At 45.9% G+C, this 22,222-nt stretch overlaps 1 protein-coding gene across 2 annotated transcripts in view; it reads right to left on the minus strand.

Annotated features, from left to right (window-relative positions):
• Positions 1–18,206, minus strand: part of GPR61 (G protein-coupled receptor 61) — a 46,364-nt gene extending 28,158 nt beyond the window's left edge. The window contains exons 1-2 of one of the 2 annotated variants that reach the window (XM_029573421.1): positions 18,127–18,206; positions 16,893–17,052 (exon numbers count right to left, since the gene is read on the minus strand). The gene's annotated coding sequence lies outside the window, so the exon portion shown is untranslated. The remainder of the gene's footprint in view (positions 1–16,892; positions 17,053–18,126) is intronic. The other variant, XM_029573420.1, reaches the window with a different exon arrangement.
• Positions 18,207–22,222: the final 4,016 nt, after the last annotated feature.

Genomic DNA, 22,222 nt, shown 5'->3' on the forward strand with positions numbered 1-22,222 from the left:
GGGCTAATGGCATCATCCTACCCATAAGTTATGAACATCTCCTACGGGCTAATGGCATCATCCCACCCATAAGTTATGAACACCTCCTACGGGCTAATGGCATCATCCCACCCATAAGTTATGAACACCTCCTACGGGCTAATGGCATCATCCCACCCATAAGTTATGAACACCTCCTACGGGCTAATGGCATCATCCCACCCATAAGTTATGAACACCTCCTACGGGCTAATGGCATCATCCCACCCATAAGTTATGAACACCTCCTACGGGCTAATGGCATCATCCCACCCATAAGTTATGAACACCTCCTACGGGCTAATGGCATCATCCCACCCATAAGTTATGAACACCTCCTACGGGCTAATGGCATCATCCTACCCATAAGTTAGGAAAATCTGGAAACCTTCTTTCTTTCTTTAGGGGCCTATGTACTAAGGGTGCAAATATGAAAAGGACTTCCTTTACGTGTGTAAGTGCATCTTATCCATGTAAGTGGGCTTTTGAAAAGTGCTGCAATATATGCCATTGAATTATGCACAGGATAGTCATAAGTACTATTAATCAAGTTTACTTAGGGAATAGCCACTGCTATCACTGGCATCAGTAGCATGGGATCTTCTTACTGTTTGGGTAATTGCCAGGTTCTTATGGCCTGGATTGGCCACTGTTGGAATCAGGATGCTGGGCTTGATGGACCCTTGGTCTGACCCAGTATGGCAATTTCCTTTGTTCTTATGTTCTATTAGTATGTTACATTTACATTTGTAGCTCATTTTAAAATTATCTCCATAGTGTTCTTCCCTCTGATGTATAGGGCCACATATGTTATAAAGGTTTTCTCCTAGTTTATGTTCATAGAGCCTGAAGCCTGACTACAATTCTGTGAGGTGCTGGTGATGCTGGGCTCCTGGCCTAAAACACATCATGGGAGATATATTATCAAAAGGAGCCTGAAGAGAGTAAGTGAAATACAATTCCTTTCTAATTCCCTTATAGTGTATTGAATTTTGACCTGGATTGTAAATAACAAGTCAAGCAGAATTGTGAATGTCTTGTATTTATGGTCATAAAAATTAAGGGGTAGATTTTAAAACATTGCGCCTGCGCAGACATGGACGCGGGAGTATAACACGTGTGCGCTGGCATGCACTTGTTATAAATTGCCAGGTCAGCACACGCAAAGGGGGAAGATATTTGCATTTATGGGCGGCGACACGTCGGGCCTTCCCCACTTCCCTCCCAGTCCACTCCAATTAAGGAGAGGACTGGGAGTGAACTTCCCAACCCCCTAACCTGACCTCCCTTCCCCTATCCTAAATCCCCCCAAAATCCTTAACCTACCTTTTGCACTGCACCTGCCGGCACACGATCCCCCACCCCCCCCGGCACAGCGGCATATGGCCCCACCCCCGGACCGCCCCTTTCACCAACCCTGGGACTTACACACGTCCCGGGCGGGGGTGATTTAAAATTCGGCTCCAAGTTAAAAACAAATGTGTTCTAGTTGTCATTGCAGAATTTGCATAGCGTGGAAAGCCACAAAGTGAGGGCTTGATTACTGATTATCACTTGTTTACTAATATTTAAAAGGTATTTTTTTTACACTTTTCAATGGTAGCTTAGGTACAGTAGGTATTTTCTAGGGATGTGCAGAGCAAATGTTTAAGTTCATAAGTCCATAAGTCGAAAGGGGGGGTCAATTTCGGTCAATATGGACATATGTAGAATTCTATAAGTTGAGTCTATGTCCATACGTGCACCGGTTCCCTAAATAAAAATTTAAACCCCTCACCCTCCTTAATCCCCCCCCAAGACTTACCAAAACTCCCTGGTGGTCCAGCGGGGAGTCAGGAAGCCATTCCTCTATTCCTTTGCGAGGAGCACGTGACGTCCGCGTCACGTGATTCCCCGCGGGTTCGCTCCGGGACCCTCGTTGGACCCAAAAGGAACTTTTGGCCAGCTTGGGGGGCCTCCTGACCCGCGGGGAATCATGTGACGCTGCATCACTCAGACGTGACGCCGACGTCACGTGCTCCTCGCAAAGGAGTTCAGAAATGGCGTCCTGACTCCCCGCTAGACCACCAGGGAGTTTTGGTAAGTCTTGGGGGGGGATTAAGGAGGGTGAGGGGTTTAAATTTTTATTTAGGATCAACAATCGCGATTTCCAACTTATTCAACATAGCTATGTTGAATAAGTTGGAAATCCGATCGTTTTCGCCTCATCACTTTTTTAAGTTAAAAAAAAAAAAAAGTTGCGTTTTTTCCTATAAGTTCAAAACGAATGCACACCCCTAGTATTTTCTAGTCCCCAAAGGGTTTACAATCTTAAAGCCTGATTTATGAAGCTCCTTTCCCCGTAAAACTAGAATGGGAGAAAAGCCTTAGTAGCACTGGCTCTGTTTATTAGAGATGTGAATCGGAACTGAAATCCGAACCGATTCTGGTTCTGATTCACATCTCTACTGTTTATATCTGAAACAATGCAGGGTGAAGCCATTTGCCCAAGGTAACAAGAAGCATTAGTAGGATTTGAACCCAGGCTTCTCTTGTTCATGGTCTGTTGCTCTAACCTGCAGGCCAGTGGTTCTCAACCTTTCCCCCCATGGTGACGCACCTGATGGACAACATTCACATGTGTATCACACTGCTCATTACAATCCATGGGGCCCCATATAATGTCATAATGCCTCTGTATCGCTCCATGGTGAGACCGCACCTGGAATACTGTGTACAATTCTGGTCGCCGCATCTCAAAAAAGATATAATTGCGATGGAGAAGGTACAGAGAAGGGCGACCAAAATGATAAAGGGGATGGAACAGCTCCCCTATGAGGAAAGACTAAAGAGGTTAGGGCTGTTCAGCTTGGAGAAGAGACGGCTGAGGGGGGATATGATAGAGGTCTACAAAATCATGAAAGGACTTGAACAAGTTAATGTAAATTGGTTATTTACTCTCTCAGATAATAGAAGGAAGGGGGCACTCCATGAAGTTAGCAAGTAGCTCATTTAAAACAAATCGAAGAACATTCTTTTTCACTCAGTGCATAGTTAAGCTCTGGAATTCACTGCCAGAGGATGTGATTACAGCAGTTAGTGTAACTGGGTTTAAAAAAGGTTTGGATAAGTTCCTAGAGGAAAAATCCATAAATTGCCATTAATTAATAAGGAATAGTAGCTTAAGATGTATTTAATTTATGGTACTTGCCAGGTACTTGTGGCCTGGTTTGGCCAGTGTTGGAAACAGGATGCTGGGCTTGATGGACCCTTGGTCTGAGCCAGTATGGCAACTTATTATGTTTTATTGTTAAGAATGACACAAGGGAAAGAATAGAAATTACATAAATAGTAAACCTCCCAAAGCAGAATAGCACCAGCTTCCAGCACTCAACAGTGACCACCTTATCTAAGAAAAGGCAACAGTGAAAATATTATACCAGGCCTTAAGACACCAATACACCTCCTATTAGGAAAACGGAACAAGCCAGGCTGCTATACAGCCCAACAGATAAACTACACGCCAGCAGAAATAGCTCACCTCAGTCACATGTGCTAGACCTTCACCTACCAAAGAATAAAGAGACCATAAAGCACAAATAGAAACATGCAGACCAAAAGTGAACTGGAAACCACAACAAGCCAGAGTCTCTGTATGCAGTGCAACAAAGGAAAAAGAGAAGCATCACTGTTACATCCTGCTAACAGCTTCGCTCACCGTTTGCCACCCCACTGCAGCAGGAGCAGGGAGCCACTGTCGACACAAGCCTCTCTGTTCCGGTGCTCCAAGTGTCTCCCCTGCCTCATCTGTGGCCGGGATGCCACCAACTTCCTCTCACAGAGGACTTCCCCCTAGGCACGAGCCTCCAGTGGGAAAACGCTGCCGGCTTTCCTCGATGACATCAGCCTCTCAGCCTTATATAAGGCTGCACCCTGCTGCTAGCAGACGCCTTGGCAACAGGTCTCCTCTCTTCTGGTGAGCTGTGGGTTGCTTCCTGGGTTCCTGAGTTCCTTGTCTTGTTCCTTGATTCTTGGATCTCCTTGGTTTTGACCCCGGACTGGACACTGACCATGAGATACGCTACCTGCTTCTGACCCTTGCCTGGAATCCAACCACGAGATACGTTGCCTACCTCCATCATCAGAGACCCCTAAGTCCAGCCGACCCCGGTACCCGAGGGCTCAACCTAAGGGGAACGTGGGCTGGTATTGGTGAAGATCCAGAGGGGTCTCTGCCCGTCTCCAGCCTTGACTACTGATGGGGGGGACCTGTGGGGCTCCATCCAACAGGTAGTGTCAACTCCTCCTCGGTCCAAGGATCCATGTGCGCAACACAATCACACACACACACACATGCTCTCTTTCAAATAAACTAGTTCTCAATCACACAGTTACACACATGTGCTCGCTCTCTCTCACACAATCAGAAACATACACACATGAGCTGTCTCTCTCATACACACAAGCTCTCTTTCACACACTTACATACATGTTGCATCTCACACACACACACACACACACACACACACACAAAGGGTCTCAATCACACACTCTCTCTCTCCCCCCACCGAAGAGCAACTAGTGACAGCAGCAGCCTCCTCTTCTTACAACCCTTGTGGCATCGAGAATGGAATCCCATCGACGCGGGGGCTGACATTGCTGCAGGCCGCACTACACCTTAGCATGGTCTCTTCTTCCCGCACGCCTACCACATCCTGTTCCGGGCCGTGGTGTTGGGAAGAAGAGAGCACGCTGCTAGTGACGCCGACTCCAGCTCTCTTGCCGTGTTCCGCCTGGCGGGAGGAAGAGTTCGTATCTCACTGGGGCAGGGGGCGACACCTGCATGTGCTTAGTGACACACTGATGTGTTGCGGCAACAGTATGAAGGCTTCTTGGTTAAGGGTAGGAACTGCCGTGCCAGCAAGTTACCCCTATGTAAGGCTAGTCCTGCAAACAGACTGTGACTGCCACAAGTACACACACAGACATTCCTGCCTGCGAGACCAGGTCATGACTCTTTCACAACAGAAAAATGCTCTTTCATACTTTCTCTGTGGGAAATTAGCAACTACTAGCAACAGATATTCTGCTAACCACTAACAATCAAGTTTTCTATGAATCCTTTTAAGTTTAAGAAAAATGAATCAAATGGTGATTTTTAAAGTATGAAATCTGGAGACATACAGATGCAGGTATCCCTCAAACTACGTCAAATACCCCAGCTGTACGACCTTCTCTGCAGCAAGGTGAGTGCAGTAGCAGCAGGTCATCTTTGTTAGTGTAAGCACCTTCACAACAGTGCCCCAGCTGTGTGATCTTTCTGACATCAGTGGCAGCTAGGACCCTGGCAGTGTGAGCTGACCGAAAGCAGTAACCTTCAGCAGGGTCAGCACCAGCCAGGGCCCCGCCCACGTGAATATCCTCACAGCAGTCACAGGTCAAATGCCAACTAGAACTCCTGCAGCCAGAGCTTCGCAAAGCCTCACTGGTGCAAGAGATAGAAATATCCCACAATCCTTTTGCATTCTGTGATATTTCTAAGTGTTTGGCAGGAAAAGGTTATGCATATTCATGCTGGAGATAGCACTGGTCATGTGATCCTGTTGCTAGGCTACAGAATCTAAAAATAAATCCATGAAAAGTGTAGTAGAAATGAAAGACCTTGTATGAACCAGAATCTCAGCAGCAGAGTCCTGGAGAGTGTGAGCGTGGAAATCTGAATATTACCAATGGTGAGAAGGTGAGATGGGCACTAGTGCATCCTCGTGCACAGGGGGCAGGCCAGAATCTCAGCAGCAGAGTCCTGGAGAGTGTGAGCGTGGAAATCTGAATATTACTAATGGTGAGATGGGCCCTAGTGCATCCCCGTGCACAGGGGGCAGGCCAGAACCTCAGCAGCAGAGTCCTGGAGAGTGTGAGCGTGGAAATCTGAATATTACTAATGGTGAGATGGGCCCTAGTGCATCCCCGTGCACAGGGGGCAGGCCAGAACCTCAGCAGCAGAGTCCTGGAGAGTGTGAGCGTGGAAATCTGAATATTACTAATGGTGAGATGGGCCCTAGTGCATCCTCGTGCACAGGGGGCAGGCCAGAACCTCAGCAGCAGAGTCCTGGAGAGTGTGAGCGTGGAAATCTGAATATTACTAATGGTGAGAAGGTGAGATGGGCACTAGTGCATCCCTGTGCACAGGGGGCAGGCCAGAATCTCAGCAGCAGAGTCCTGGAGAGTGTGAGCGTGGAAATCTGAATATTACTAATGGTGAGATGGGCCCTAGTGCATCCCCGTGCACAGGGGGCAGGCCAGAACCTCAGCAGCAGAGTCCTGGAGAGTGTGAGCGTGGAAATCTGAATATTACTAATGGTGAGATGGGCCCTAGTGTATCCTCGTGCACAGGGGGCAGGCCAGAATCTCAGCAGCAGAGTCCTGGAGAGTGTGAGCGTGGAAATCTGAATATTACTAATGGTGAGATGGGCCCTAGTGTATCCTCGTGCACAGGGGGCAGGCCAGAATCTCAGCAGCAGAGTCCTGGAGAGTGTGAGCGTGGAAATCTGAATATTACTAATGGTGAGAAGGTGAGATGGGCACTAGTGCATCCCCGTGCACAGAGGGCAGGCCAGAATCTCAGCAGCAGAGTCCTGGAGAGTGTGAGCGTGGAAATCTGAATATTACTAATAGTGAGAAGGTGAGATGGGCCCTAGTGCATCCCTGTGCACAGGGGGCAGGCCAGAATCTCAGCAGCAGAGTCCTGGAGAGTGTGAGCGTGGAAATCTGAATATTACTAATGGTGAGATGGGCCCTAGTGCATCCCCGTGCACAGGGGGCAGGCCAGAACCTCAGCAGCAGAGTCCTGGAGAGTGTGAGTGTGGAAATCTGAATATTACTAATGGTGAGAAGGTGAGATGGGCACTAGTGCATCCCCGTGCACAGGGGGCAGGCCAGAATCTCAGCAGCAGAGTCCTGGAGAGTGTGAGCGTGGAAATCTGAATATTACTAATGGTGAGATGGGCCCTAGTGCATCCCCGTGCACAGGGGGCAGGCCAGAACCTCAGCAGCAGAGTCCTGGAGAGTGTGAGTGTGGAAATCTGAATATTACTAATGGTGAGAAGGTGAGATGGGCACTAGTGCATCCCCGTGCACAGGGGGCAGGCCAGAATCTCAGCAGCAGAGTCCTGGAGAGTGTGAGCGTGGAAATCTGAATATTACTAATGGTGAGAAGGTGAGATGGGCACTAGTGCATCCCTGTGCACAGGGGGCAGGCCAGAATCTCAGCAGCAGAGTCCTGGAGAGTGTGAGCGTGGAAATCTGAATATTACTAATGGTGAGATGGGCCCTAGTGTATCCTCGTGCACAGGGGGCAGGCCAGAACCTCAGCAGCAGAGTCCTGGAGAGTGTGAGCGTGGAAATCTGAATATTACTAATAGTGAGATGGGCCCTAGTGCATCCTCGTGCACGGGGGGCAGGCCAGAACCTCAGCAGCAGAGTCCTGGAGAGTGTGAGCGTGGAAATCTGAATATTACTAATAGTGAGATGGGCCCTAGTGCATCCTCGTGCACGGGGGGCAGGCCAGAACCTCAGCAGCAGAGTCCTGGAGAGTGTGAGCGTGGAAATCTGAATATTACTAATGGAGAGATGGGCCCTAGTGCATCCCCGTGCACAGGGGGCAGGCCAGAATCTCAGCAGCAGAGTCCTGGAGAGTGTGAGCGTGGAAATCTGAATATTACTAATAGTGAGAAGGTGAGATGGGCCCTAGTGCATCCCCGTGCACGGGGGCAGGCCAGAATCTCAGCAGCAGAGTCCTGGAGAGTGTGAGCGTGGAAATCTGAATATTACTAATAGTAATGAGAGTGTGAGCGTGGAAATCTGAATATTACTAATAGTGAGAAGGTGAGATGGGCCCTAGTGCATCCCCGTGCACAGGGGGCAGGCCAGAATCTCAGCAGCAGAGTCCTGGAGAGTGTGAGCGTGGAAATCTGAATATTACTAATGGTGAGATGGGCCCTAGTGTATCCTCGTGCACGGGGGGCAGGCCAGAACCTCAGCAGCAGAGTCCTGGAGAGTGTGAGCGTGGAAATCTGAATATTACTAATGGAGAGATGGGCCCTAGTGCATCCCCGTGCACAGGGGGAAGGCCAGAATCTCAGCAGCAGAGTCCTGGAGAGTGTGAGCGTGGAAATCTGAATATTACTAATAGTGAGAAGGTGAGATGGGCCCTAGTGCATCCCCGTGCACGGGGGCAGGCCAGAATCTCAGCAGCAGAGTCCTGGAGAGTGTGAGCGTGGAAATCTGAATATTACTAATAGTAATGAGAGTGTGAGCGTGGAAATCTGAATATTACTAATAGTGAGAAGGTGAGATGGGCCCTAGTGCATCCCCGTGCACAGGGGGCAGGCCAGAATCTCAGCAGCAGAGTCCTGGAGAGTGTGAGCGTGGAAATCTGAATATTACTAATGGTGAGATGGGCCCTAGTGTATCCTCGTGCACGGGGGGCAGGCCAGAACCTCAGCAGCAGAGTCCTGGAGAGTGTGAGCGTGGAAATCTGAATATTACTAATGGTGAGATGGGCCCTAGTGTATCCTCGTGCACGGGGGGCAGGCCAGAACCTCAGCAGCAGAGTCCTGGAGAGTGTGAGCGTGGAAATCTGAATATTACTAATGGTGAGAAGGTGAGATGGGCACTAGTGCATCCCTGTGCACAGGGGGCAGGCCAGAATCTCAGCAGCAGAGTCCTGGAGAGTGTGAGCGTGGAAATCTGAATATTACTAATAGTAATGAGAGTGTGAGCGTGGAAATCTGAATATTACTAATAGTGAGAAGGTGAGATGGGCCCTAGTGCATCCCCGTGCACAGGGGGCAGGCCAGAATCTCAGCAGCAGAGTCCTGGAGAGTGTGAGCGTGGAAATCTGAATATTACTAATGGTGAGATGGGCCCTAGTGCATCCTCGTGCACGGGGGGGCAGGCCAGAACCTCAGCAGCAGAGTCCTGGAGAGTGTGAGCGTGGAAATCTGAATATTACTAATGGTGAGATGGGCCCTAGTGCATCCCCGTGCACAGGGGGCAGGCCAGAATCTCAGCAGCAGAGTCCTGGAGAGTGTGAGCGTGGAAATCTGAATATTACTAATGGTGAGATGGGCCCTAGTGCATCCCCGTGCACAGGGGGCAGGCCAGAACCTCAGCAGCAGAGTCCTGGAGAGTGTGAGCGTGGAAATCTGAATATTACTAATGGTGAGATGGGCCCTAGTGTATCCTCGTGCACAGGGGGCAGGCCAGAACCTCAGCAGCAGAGTCCTGGAGAGTGTGAGCGTGGAAATCTGAATATTACTAATAGTGAGAAGGTGAGATGGGCACTAGTGCATCCCCGTGCACAGAGGGCAGGCCAGAATCTCAGCAGCAGAGTCCTGGAGAGTGTGAGCGTGGAAATCTGAATATTACTAATGGTGAGATGGGCCCTAGTGCATCCCCGTGCACAGGGGGCAGGCCAGAACCTCAGCAGCAGAGTCCTGGAGAGTGTGAGCGTGGAAATCTGAATATTACTAATAGTGAGAAGGTGAGATGGGCACTAGTGCATCCCCGTGCACAGAGGGCAGGCCAGAATCTCAGCAGCAGAGTCCTGGAGAGTGTGAGCGTGGAAATCTGAATATTACTAATAGTGAGATGGACCCTAGTGCATCCTCGTGCACGGGGGGCAGGCCAGAACCTCAGCAGCAGAGTCCTGGAGAGTGTGAGCGTGGAAATCTGAATATTACTAATAGTGAGATGGACCCTAGTGCATCCTCGTGCACGGGGGGCAGGCCAGAATCTCAGCAGCAGAGTCCTGGAGAGTGTGAGCGTGGAAATCTGAATATTACTAATAGTGAGATGGACCCTAGTGCATCCTCGTGCACGGGGGGCAGGCCAGAATCTCAGCAGCAGAGTCCTGGAGAGTGTGAGCGTGGAAATCTGAATATTACTAATAGTGAGATGGGCCCTAGTGCATTCCTAGTGCCAGTTCTGTACATGAAATTACACACATACATTTGAAAAATCAATTATATGTGTATAGTTTTCTCCCCAAACCTAAACACCCCAGAGAAATGCTTCTTATATGTTATGAAATACCTGTGTATGCTTTACACTTTCAAATGACGAGACTGACTCACATAACTTCCTAAAGTCGATGCGTCGCAAGTGACTGTTGCAACAATTAATTATAGTGCCACCTCTAGTGATGTCATTCTGGCAACTGTACCTACATTTGTAACTTATCTTGAGATCAGATTTGGAAAAGGTGAGTAATGATATCTAAAATCTAAGACTAAATTTAGTAGCAGCACCTGCAGTGACATGTTTGTGTCTATATCACCACTTAATATCTACTTATTTCAACTTCCATACAAGGCATATGCATACAAAATCTTATGCTAAGGCACTGCATTGCATATGGACAAGTGAAAGGATCTTGTCAACGGAACACTGAAGAATAACAAAAGGTTTCCTCACCCCTACGGAGTATCCTGTTCCCAGACAGGACAAGTAGGAGCTCAGCATGAGAGAGAGAGAGTACCAGCCTGTCCCTGATCAGGACAGGCGAGAGCACAGTGTCAGAGAGAGAGAGAGTACCAGCCTGTCCCTGATCAGGACAGGCGAGAGCACAGTGTCAGAGACAAAGTACCAGCCTGTTCTCAGAGGGCATGAAAGAAAAAAATATGAAGGTTTGAAAGGCAGTAAAGAAACTGGTAAATGTAGCAGACTGACAAGTGTGCTAGAGCTCCTCCACTGCTGCTGCTACCAACACCTGATCACACCAGTGCTCACTGCATGCTCTACCCATCTCACTCAGCCTGGGAATAAGGAGGAGGAGCTGTGCGCCGGGCTCTCTGGGCTCTGCATGTTGCCCTTTAATCCCTGCACTCTGGGGCTCCTGCTACAGGAAGGAGAAGCACACACGAATAAGATGTGCTCAGAAAGGAGGAGCCGCACATTCCAGAGCGGTGAGGTGCTGCTGGTCTGGATCTTAGCATCAGGCAGTGACACAGCAGATCCAGGCTGAAGGTGCTTATGTGTAGCCACAGGGGGCAGCATTGCCAGCAACATAAACAGCCAGTCTACCTTACCTTAGATAAAAAGCAGGGAGAAAATACTGCAGTAACATTACCCAGAAATTCTACCCATTCCACAGAGTTTAGACAGGAATCACTATGCCTCCCCCAAATGGAGAATAAAACAGAGAATGTCATAATGCCTCCCCCAAATGGAGAATAAAACAGAGAATGTCACAATGCCTCCCCCAAATGGAGAATAAAACAGAGAATGTCACAATGCCTCCCCCAAATGGAGAATAAAACAGAGAATGTCACAATGCCTCCCCCAAATGGAGAATAAAACAGAGAATGTCACAATGCCTCCCCCAAATGGAGAATAAAACAGAGAATGTCACAATGCCTCCCCCAAATGGAGAATATAACAGAGAATGTCACAATGCCTCCCCAAATGGAGAATAAAACAGGGAATGTCACAACGCTCCCGGCTTGGTTCTTATAGTAGGCAACACCCGGGTGTCGGGAATACTCTGTAGGATTCCAAACATCTGCTGTGCGGGTCACGGACTCTACGAGTTCCCACATTGAGGCTGTGTCCTTCTCTTTTCTGCAAGTTGATGAGACGGATCCATCAAAGGAGAAATCTGTCACACCGCAGTGCAGCAGGGTGTGAGAAACACACTGTGGAAAACTAGCCCTATGGATAGGAGTGCCCGGAGAAGATTCCTATATAGGAAGAAGGTGAAGGGGAGCCAGCAGCCGCAGAAGGCTGTCAGATGGCAACCGCAGGTTGATCAAGTCCCGTCAGGTGGCTATTGAAGTTGGCGCTCTACAATCGTTACAAGCTGCAAGAGCCCTGGTAGTTGGAAACATCTTGAGGGATCCTGTCTGCTGAATGTAACACTGTGGCTGCGCTGCAGTGTCCATTGGGTGCAATGATGCCAGCTGAAAGTTGCTGTGTAGTATTCTAGCTCAGGATGTGTCCCGAAGGCCATGCAAGTCCTCATGGAAGGGTCCTTGAGCCTTGAACCTCGCCGGTGTCCGAAGAAGAAGAAAGAACCTTCTCTCTTTTTTTTTTTTTTACCAACCCACTGGAAGAAGGATTTGCGTGCGCCCATGCCCTGACCCATTATCCCTGGGCGGTCCAGAGCCATCGCACACGATGCTTTAACGTCAGCGAGCCGCTCGGTTGCCCAACGGCACGCACGCTGGCATCGCAATGTAGGGCTGACCGGTTGACACTGGGCAGTTCTGCATCAGTGTGCCGCCGATTGTCCAGGTAGGCGGCGGACCCGGCAGAGTGCTGGCGGGCTGGTGGACACATCCTATTGTCTGCGGACATGTCTGTGCCGCTGCGAACGTGCTGGCAAACTTGCGGACGAGATCGTGCCTCAGCTCGCCGGCGGAGGGGTTGGTGTCTCGGTGCTCCATGCATGCGTTGGGGCTTCGGTGCGCCTGTGCCCATTTCAGGGCTTTGGCACCCACGTCGGTGCTTCGTGGTGCGTGCATCTGCGCCAGAGCCTTGGCGCCCCCGTGCATGAGTCGGTGCTTCGACGTGCCTGCTTCAGTGCTTTGACACCCATGCGCATGTGTCAGTGGTTCAGGGCGCCCGCTTTGGAGCCTTGGTGTGCCGGCGCATGCATCAGTGCCCTGGCTTGCCAGTACATGCGTCGATGCCTTGGTGCATGCATCGGTGGCTCAGAGATCTGTACCGGTGAATGCATCGGTGCCTCGCCACGCTGCATCGATCTGAAGAATGTGTCGGCGCATTGACATGCCCATGCGTCGGTGGGTCCACTGACTCGAGACGCTGCTCCACCCCTGGAGCTCTTTTTGGCGCTGGCCCGGGCTAACCGGAAGGTTCACTGAGGAGGCTCGATATGAAGGCCCCTGAGGGGGGGGGGTGCCCAGAGAAGATTTATTCAGTTCTCCTAAGGGCAGCTAATACTTCTATGTCCGAAGAATCTGTTCTGTTTTTCTTCTTTTTTCTTTTATTTGTATTTTAAACAGAAAAACGTGAGGAGAAAGAGAGAGCTCCGCGCACTCAGTCACGCAGGAAAAAAACAGACTGAGGAGACTTGAGGCAGCGCGAGATCATGCAAGCAGGTGCGCCTCACTCCTCCACTTAGTGGCACGGAGGACGTCCCAGACAGCAAGGCTAATTCATGCTGCTTATCTACAAGAAAATATCATAATGCCCCTGTATGGAGAAATAAACAGAGAATGTCATAATGCCTCTGCATTGCCGCATGTTTCGACCTCATCTTGAATATTTATTTAGTTTAATCGGTTGTGGGCGGTGGTGCAAAAAAGATCTGAACCTTGCCATTGGTTGGTACAGAGGATGTCGAAAGCAGCAGAGATATCAAGGAGGATGAGAATATAATCTGTGTTAGAATCGAAGCCGCAAATCATGGAATCAAAGAATGAGAGAAGAGTTTTCGTACTGTGACCTTTACGGAAACTGTGTTTGTTTGGGTGTCAAATATTATTGTCCTCAATGTATTCGTTTAATTGATGTAGGATGACAGATTCAATTATTTTGGCTGGAGTGGTTAGTGATGCCATGGGACGATAGTTACTTAGTAAAGCGGCATCTACTGGGTTTTTTTTTTTCGGGGATAGGCAGAATTGAAGTTTTTTTTTTAAGAGATGTTGGAAAGATACCAGATGTCAAGGATGAGTTGACTAAATGGGTTAAAGAAGGAGAAATTGATTCACGGATGTCTCGTAGGAGTTTACCAGAGCAAGGGTTGAAGGGACTATTAGAGATTTTTATCTTAGGTAGGAAGGATTTGGTTATTATTTGGGATAGGCAGATGGTTACATTTTGTTGATAGATTTTGGATTTTATCTTTGAAGTAGTTTGCAATGTCATTACAAACAGAATCAGACAGAAGAGCTGGATGGTCATTTTTTATTGTGGTCAGTGACTTCACGATGTTAAACAGTATATTACTATTACCATTAGCAGCTGATATTTATTTTGCAAAGAATGACTTTTTATTAAAGTTGATTTGTTTTTTGTAATAATTTAGGCATGCATAATAAGCATTTTTTCATTCAGGGATGGTGTGCAGTTCTGGTCACCACATCTCAGAAAAGATATAACAGAATTAGAAAAGGTACAGAGAAGGGCGACCAAGATGATAAAGGGGATGGAACAGCTCCCCTATGAGGAAAGGCTGAAGAGGTTAGGGCTGTTCAGCTTGGAGAAGAACAAACTAGGTATAACAATACTAAGGACAATTTAAAGTACAACTCCCTATATCACTGTGTCAACATATAACAAAAATAGAGAGACATTTAGCATCAATTTAATGTTTTATTAATATAGAAAAACCCCCCGTTTTTTAACACCCTACATAGACAACTTAAAACTAAGCTAGCACATTCATCCACATACAACACAATAAAAACATTGCATGAAGTTTGAAAAATTAATGCATAAATGTTTCTTTCATGTTTGTGTAATTATACATTCAATATTTTAAATACAAATATGCAAAAATCACATGTATCATAATTCAACAAGTTTAGAATTCATCTGTAATAGGTCCGACAAAAGATATCTTCGTTTCGCCTCTGTTATCTTGAGGCTTCCTCAGGGACTATTTTAATAGCGTTATACTTGCAGTCATGCACTGTTATATGTTGACAGCTTGGAGAAGAGACAGCTGAGGGGGGATATGATAGAGGTCTATAAAATAATGAGTGGAATGGAATGAGAAAATGCTAATCGTTTACGTTTTCAAAAAGTACCAGGGGACACACAATGAAGTTACTGTCTTTTGCCGGCGTCAATCCCTGTAGCGGGTCCAGCGCTCGCACCTCCACTCTGTTCTTCTGGGAATAAAGAGATTGAAAGCTTAGGGAGGGGGCCGAATCCAACTTCTTCCCGGCCATCCTCCAGCAAGCCAGCTCCCAGAACAAAGCCTCACCGACTTATGTGAGCGTCTATCGGACCCAACACAACTGTCGATGGAGAAACAAACTGTGCCTCCTGCTCTCTGGCTCTTCATTTCCGCCAGAGTGAGGCATGGTAAATCAGGTAACTTCAAGGATACAAGGGAGCAAACTCAAGCAAGTCCTGCTAGTTCAGTCATCTTGGAATCACCCTTCCCTCAGGGAATTTGAAGCTACAGCTCCAAAGCAATTCAGCACTTCCATGGCTGCTTGCACTCCTAGCTGCATCGGTTGCCTTAGCTGATGACTGATTGCTATCAGGTTTTCAGGCCGGACATTTCCTGCAGAAGTAGCCATCTCTTTGCAGTAATAATGTTATTTGGGCTGCAATTTCCTCCTCTCCCCTCTGTGTAGCTATCTCTGCCATTCCTGGGCTGTGCTTGCCAAGGGGCTTTACTTCCTAATATGCAAAGAATGTTTGCTCTTCTGGGCTGCTTGTGTAGCCCATCCCCTGCAGATTGAAGATCCTCCTCCATGCAGGGCTACCTCATGTGCTTGTGATGCTTGCATTTGTCACCTTTAGTTTTTCATTTCTGCAAACAAACTCATCTATGAGTCTGCTTTTCACATAATTCAGTCTTAGTTCACATTCAGGCCGATCCTGTAAAGTGCGCTCAGCCGATCATACTGTTTAGCACGCGGTTGGACGCGCATTTAATGTGCGTCCACTACCCCTTATACTGTAAGCGGTTAGCTAAGAGAAACAGATAAGTATGAGAGAAAAAACGTGTGAAGCTTGCTGGGCAGACTGGATGGGCCGTTTGGTCTTCTTCTGCCGTCATTTCTATGTTTCACATCAAAAACACATGTCCAATCCCCCCCCCCCCCCCAAAAAAAAAAACTAACAGCGCTCATCACATGCAAATGCATGTTAATGAGGCTATTAGTTGTGAACCCGGGATACTGAAAAAAAAAATGTGCGGCCAAGCCACACATTTTATGCTCAGAAATTAATGCCTGCCCAAAAAAATATGCCAGCTGGTCAGGTAAGGAAAACAGATGCTCAATTTTATTGGTGTCCATATTCCTATCCCATGGCTGTCAGCAGGTTCAGAAAACTGATGCTCGTAAAATTGAGTGTCGGTTTCCTGAACCCACTGACAGTCATCGGTCCTGGGTTTCTGCTAATAAGGAGGTGCTAGGAACACGCCATTGTCCCTTATGCCTCCTTTTTAGCGCGACCCTTCATTTAAATACAGGAGAGGTGGCTGGGCGCTCGTTGGGAGAGCAGGCGCTCAGACTAAGCATCCATTTTCCCGCACTCTTTTTGTATCTGCCTGATTCTGCTTTAATCTCCAATGCATTTATAAGTACATCATATATATCCAACAAGCTACAGAATAATATTGCAATCATATGACCATTTTCTAATCATCCCCTATGCATTTCAATTTCATTGCTATTTCTAGCTTGGTAACCATTTCTTGGGAGTCTTTCAGCCTTAAACTGTATAATTGTTTTTTTTAATATAATTTTTTTGTATAATATCAATAAATATTTTATATTTATTGTTCTAAGTTATCTGTAAACCGATATGATGTGCAAACGGTTGTCGGTATATAAAATCTTTAATATAAATAAATAATGTGCAGAGCAGAAACAGTTTTCTTTTAAATTACATATTTCATCTGATCTTTTTGAACTTTACACATCTGTCTTGTGGAGGCATAGCCAAGAATGCATATTAATTAATTATCTTCAACAAGAAGACAAAAAACATTTTGTTTTAATTTCCTTCTGGTCCCAAAGTTCTGCATTTTCAGTAGGTCTGTCTTAAATCACATCCCATAATTTATCCTTATTCTGCAGCATTTCCATATCTGATCATTGCTTGCATTTAACTTAGCGACAGCAATTCTGAGATCTGTGCTGGATGCCATGCTCTGAGTCGTTGCTTTATTTTGTTCTACTCACTGTTTGTGGTCACAGTAGGGTGCCTGATGTTTTCAGGTTGCTTCAAGCTTTATGGGTTCTGTCTTTCACTGGATCAGCCTGGATTCAAACCTTTTTCTCTAAGTTCATAGCATTCTCTGGGCCCATAATCTGATGGGTATTTGTCAGAAGAATCACTTACCTTGAAACAGAAATGAGTCAGAGCTCTTCTATGGTAGCATTCAAGGATTCTTTATTTGGAAAACTGGATTTTATAAAGCTAGGATGGGAAAAGCATTAAGAGCACTGTTGCCAGTTCAGTGGTGCACGCCCTTGCTTTGAGTGATATAATGCCCTCCTTGTGGGCTTCCTGATAAGGTTATTAGAGTCTTGCAGATGGTTCAAAAGTGGCTGCCAAGGTCATAGTGGCAAGGGCAGATCTGAGCACATAACCCCAGGGCTGAAGGAGCCGCAATGGCTCCCAGTGATCCCTTTTCATAAACGGCTCCACTCGGAGAATAAATCCATTTTGGATAATAAGTTACAATCAACACACTGTGGAGGGCATAAACACAAGATCAATCAACAGAAGAAGGATATATTCAAATGCTTGAATTCCATCTACAGACAAAAGTGTCTTAATGCAGACAGCAATTTTATTCATGTTAATTCATTTAGCAGGCAGTGTTATCTGTGTGGCGATTAAAGGAATATGACTCAGTGTCGGTCCCCAGACAAGGGCCGTGTTTCACAGAGATTGAGACCACAAGGATCTTCAAACCAGTAGTGCAATAAATCTTAGAGCTGAAGTGATGTGCGCAGTCATTCTCTGTCCCTCCCGATGCCCATGTCGGGGGACCGACACTGCTGTTATTCTGATTGAGTTATATTCCTTTAATCGCCACACAGATAACACTGCCTGCTAAATGAATTAACATGAATAAAATTGCTCTCTGCATTAAGACACTTTTGTCTGTAGATGGAATTCAAGCATTTGAATATATCCTTCTGTGGACTAATAAATTACAATAAGATGAGCTGCAGAGACCCTTAAGATCTAAGGGAATGGGATTACTTGCATTAGCCAGGCTTCCAACTGCAGTTACAGTAACTAGGAAAGGGGCTTTTCCCCTTTTGGTTTAACTAACCAAGATGCATAATGGCTGAAGGAGACTTAAACCAACAAGAGCAGTAACCCACACCAATAAAGGATCAGTAAATCCCAGCTCGGCCCCCTCACCACAAATAATTCAGACTTCTTGGAAAGGTTACTTACAGTTCTTATTACTTGGGTTGCTGGGAAGTTCTCAGTGTTAAGAAGACATAAACCGACGTGATACGATTGCATCATGAATGCTGGTATAAAAAAGCACACAATGAATAAATAAATGGCCTGAGAGGACATTCTTACGGATGTATAGGTGCAGACATTAAACCTGTGAGCAGTATGCCACCTGCTTGCATCACATCACCATAATACGCAAACTCAACTCATGTGCCTACTCTGTTTAGAAATCAGGTTGTTTTATCTTTCAACATCTTTATTAAATGTAACAGATTATATAACAAGTTCAGCAGATTGCAATACAATTGTCAAATGTGAACCCTCACAGAAACATGAAAATCTTGTTTTCCCCAAAATATCAGGTTGTTTTATATACGCATATTCCCCCCAAAAGCGTGAGGGAGGGGCTCTTCCTTTATGAGATAATCTGTCAGTAGCAGCTTGGCTCTGAAACCGCTTCAGTTCTATAGAAGCTGCAATTTTCTGCCAGCAGCTGGTGTTTGATAAATTACAAGCCTCAGAATTGGAAATGTCATCCCGAGAATCAGATGTTCTCTTCAGTTCAGCAGCTCACGCTCCCCCGAGATGATCGGTCATTGCATTTTCTCACACCACAACCATCTGCTCTCTCCTTTCTCACCATCCTTCCTGTATTCTCTTCCATCCTCCCTCTCCACTTCTCTTTCAATGCAGATCCAGATTTAAAACATCTTTACTGGCGTAGAAATTTCTACATTTTGTTAAAATATATAAGTGAGAAAAAGAAAGCATCACAAGCCTCATATTTACAAACTTCAGCAGCACGTGGCTGATAGTTCTCTGGCACTTAGCTTTGAGACAAAGTTGCTTTGGGAAGTGGAGCACAAGGAATAGGTTTGTGAATGTACCGATCTCATTATAATGTGAAATATTAAGTCTGCTACCCTTATTTACAAATAGGAATTGCTGGTACTGTTTTAGATTACTTTTCAAACTATATATCAAGATGCTCCCAGCAAGTGAACGATGGCTCACAAGTTTCCTAATGGGATGCCACAAGGCTCACATCTGAGGCCAATCTGTAAACTACTCTCCGGATTAGGACTATATTATAGTCTCTGTACCAATGAGATAATATTCTGCTCTGCTGCAGCTGAGGTTATATCTACTCTTCATTTACAGGTGAAGTTTAATTACAAGCCCTATGCACGCACGACTCAGACGTGCACAGGTTGCGTGGATTTTAAAAGGCCCTCAGCCACGCGCATATCTCCCAGGGGCGGGGTGTGGACAGCACATGGGAGGGCCGGGTCCAGCGCACAAGCGCGCGCCGGGCTGCCCTATCACATAACTTTACTTCTGCTATGGGCGGCGTGTAAGTTGTGTAACAAAAAAATCGCTAGGTAGTGCGGTTTAAAGGGTCGGGGGTAATAGGGTCAAAGGGAAGCAAGTCAGCTAGGGGATTTAGGAAGTCCTCTCCTTTACTGGTGCAAACTGGGAAAAAGGCCAATTCCATCGTTATGCATACCTACTAAATTCCCTCCGCTTACACGCTCAAGACAGCATTCGCACACATATGTGCTTCAATATAAAATGGTGCATGCCTATTTGTGCGATTAGTCGATTTTATAACACACACATATATGCGCACATACGTGCATATGTTATAAAATCAGCGCATCCATGTGTGCGCCGGCAATCGCGTGCACATGCACGGGTCTTAAATTTTACTTCTTAATTTGTATTTACATGTCTGCTATTAAAAGCTGGTTGAGGTGCAATAGATTATCATGTAATCTCTCTAAAACTGAGATCATTATTTTAAGATTTCCAAAAGTCACTTATCCTCCATCCTTTACATTCCAAGGCTGTAATATCCCTTTTAAGTCAGGAACCTTGGGATTATTTTCAATCCTGACATCTCATCAAATCTCATATTATGAAAAATAGTTTCTATAACAGTTGCTGAACTAAGAATTTGATATAAACGGAAGCCATATTTGGAACCGGATGACTTTAGAATGGTTTTGCAATCTCTAATAATATCTAAATTGGACTATTGCAATTCAGTTTCTCTCGGGCGACCCCATTCCATGATAAACGCTTTACAGGTTTCCCAGAATTCAGCAGCCAAGGTGCTTATTGGTTCATCAAGACTTGATCACATCTTTCCCGTTTTGTATTCTCTGCACTGGCTGCTGGTGGAATGGAGGAATCAATTCAAAGTCGTAAGTAAGGATAGACCTGCAAACATCAGTGCCATGTTCACAAGAACATAAAAACATAAGATTTGCCACACTGGGTCAGACCAAGCGTCCATCAAGCCCAGTATCCTGACTCCAACAGTGGCCAATCCAAGTCACAAGTGACTAGCACGTACCCAAACATTAAATAGATCCCATGCTACTGATGCTGGCAATAAGCAGTGGCTGTTCCCTACTGATTAATAGCAGTTTATGGACTTCTCCTCCAGGAATTTACCCAAACCTTTTCAAACCCAGCCACACTAACTGCCTTAACCACATCCTCTGGCAACAAATTCCAGAGCTTAATTGTGCATAGAGTATAAAAGAATATTCTCCAATTTGTTTTAAATGTGCCCCATGCTAACTTCATGGAGTGTATTATCCGAAGGAGTAAATAACCATTTCACATTTAATGGATCAAATCCTTTCATGATTTTGTAGACCTCTCATGATCTTAAACACCTCTATCATATCCCCCCTCAGCCGTCTCTTCTCCAAGCTGAACAGCCCTAACATCTTTAGTCTTTCCTCATAGGGGAGCCATTCAATGCCCTTTATCATTTTGGTTGCCCTTCTCTGTACCTTCTCCATCGCAATTATATCTTTTTTTAAGAAGCAGCGACAGAAATGCACACAGTATTCAAGGTGCGGTCTCACCATGGAGCAATAGAGGCATTATGACATTTTCTGTTTTATTCACCATTCCCTTTATAATAATTCCTAGCATTCTGTTTGCTTTTTTGACTGCAGCAGCACACTGAGCCGACGATTTTAAAGTATTATCCACTATGATGCCTAGATCTTTTTCCTGGGTGGTAACTCCTAATATGGAACCTAACATTGTGTAACTATAGCATGGATTATTTTTCCCTATATGCATCACCTTGCACTTATCCACATTAAATTTCATCTGCCATTTGGATGCCCAATCTTCCAGTCTCGCAAGGTCCTCCTGCAATTTATCACAATCCGCTTATGAGTTAACTACACTGAATTATTTTTTGCCATCTGCAAATTTGATCACCTCACTCGTCGTATTCCTTTCCAGATCATTTATGAATACATTAAAAAGCACTGGTCCAAGTACAGATCCCTGAGGCACTCCACTGTTTACCCTTTTCCACTGTGAAAACTGACCATTTATCCTACTCTCTGGTTTCTGTCTTTTAACCAGTTTATAATCCACAAAAGGACATTTCCTCCTATTCCATGACTTTTTAGTTTTCTTAGAAGCCTCTCATGAGGGATTTTGTCAAATGCCTTCTGAAAATCCAAATACACCACACCTACAGGTTCACCTTTATCCACATGTTTATTAACCCCTTCAAAAAATGTAGGAGATTTGTGAGGCAAGACTTCCCTTGGGTAAATTCATGTCTATCTATATGTTCTGTGATTTTATTCTTTATAATAGTTTCCATGATTTTTTCCAGCAGTGAAGTCAGACTCACTGGTTTACAGTTTCCCGGATCACATCTGGATCTCTTTTTATATATCGGGCTTACACTGGCCACCCTCCAGTCATAAGAAGAAGAAAGTCTTCAGGTACAATGGAAGATTTTAATGATAGGTCACAAATTACTTGTAATAGATCTGAAATTTCATTTTTTAGTTCTTTCAGAACCCTGGGATGTATAACATCTGGTCCAGGTGATTTGCTACTGTTCAGTCTGTCAATCTGGCCTACCACATCTTCCAGATTCACCATGATTTAGGTCAGTTTGTCTGAATCATCACTCTTGAAACCCATTCCAGATATGGTTATCTCCCCAACATCCTCCTCAGTAAACACCAAAGCAAAGAATTCATTTAGCCTTTCTGTGATGGCCTTATCTTCCCTAAGAGCCCCTTTAATCTTTCAA

The sequence above is a fragment of the Rhinatrema bivittatum genome, chromosome 12 (genome assembly GCF_901001135.1).
Source record: "Rhinatrema bivittatum chromosome 12, aRhiBiv1.1, whole genome shotgun sequence".
In the NCBI taxonomy this organism is placed as follows: domain Eukaryota; kingdom Metazoa; phylum Chordata; class Amphibia; order Gymnophiona; family Rhinatrematidae; genus Rhinatrema; species Rhinatrema bivittatum.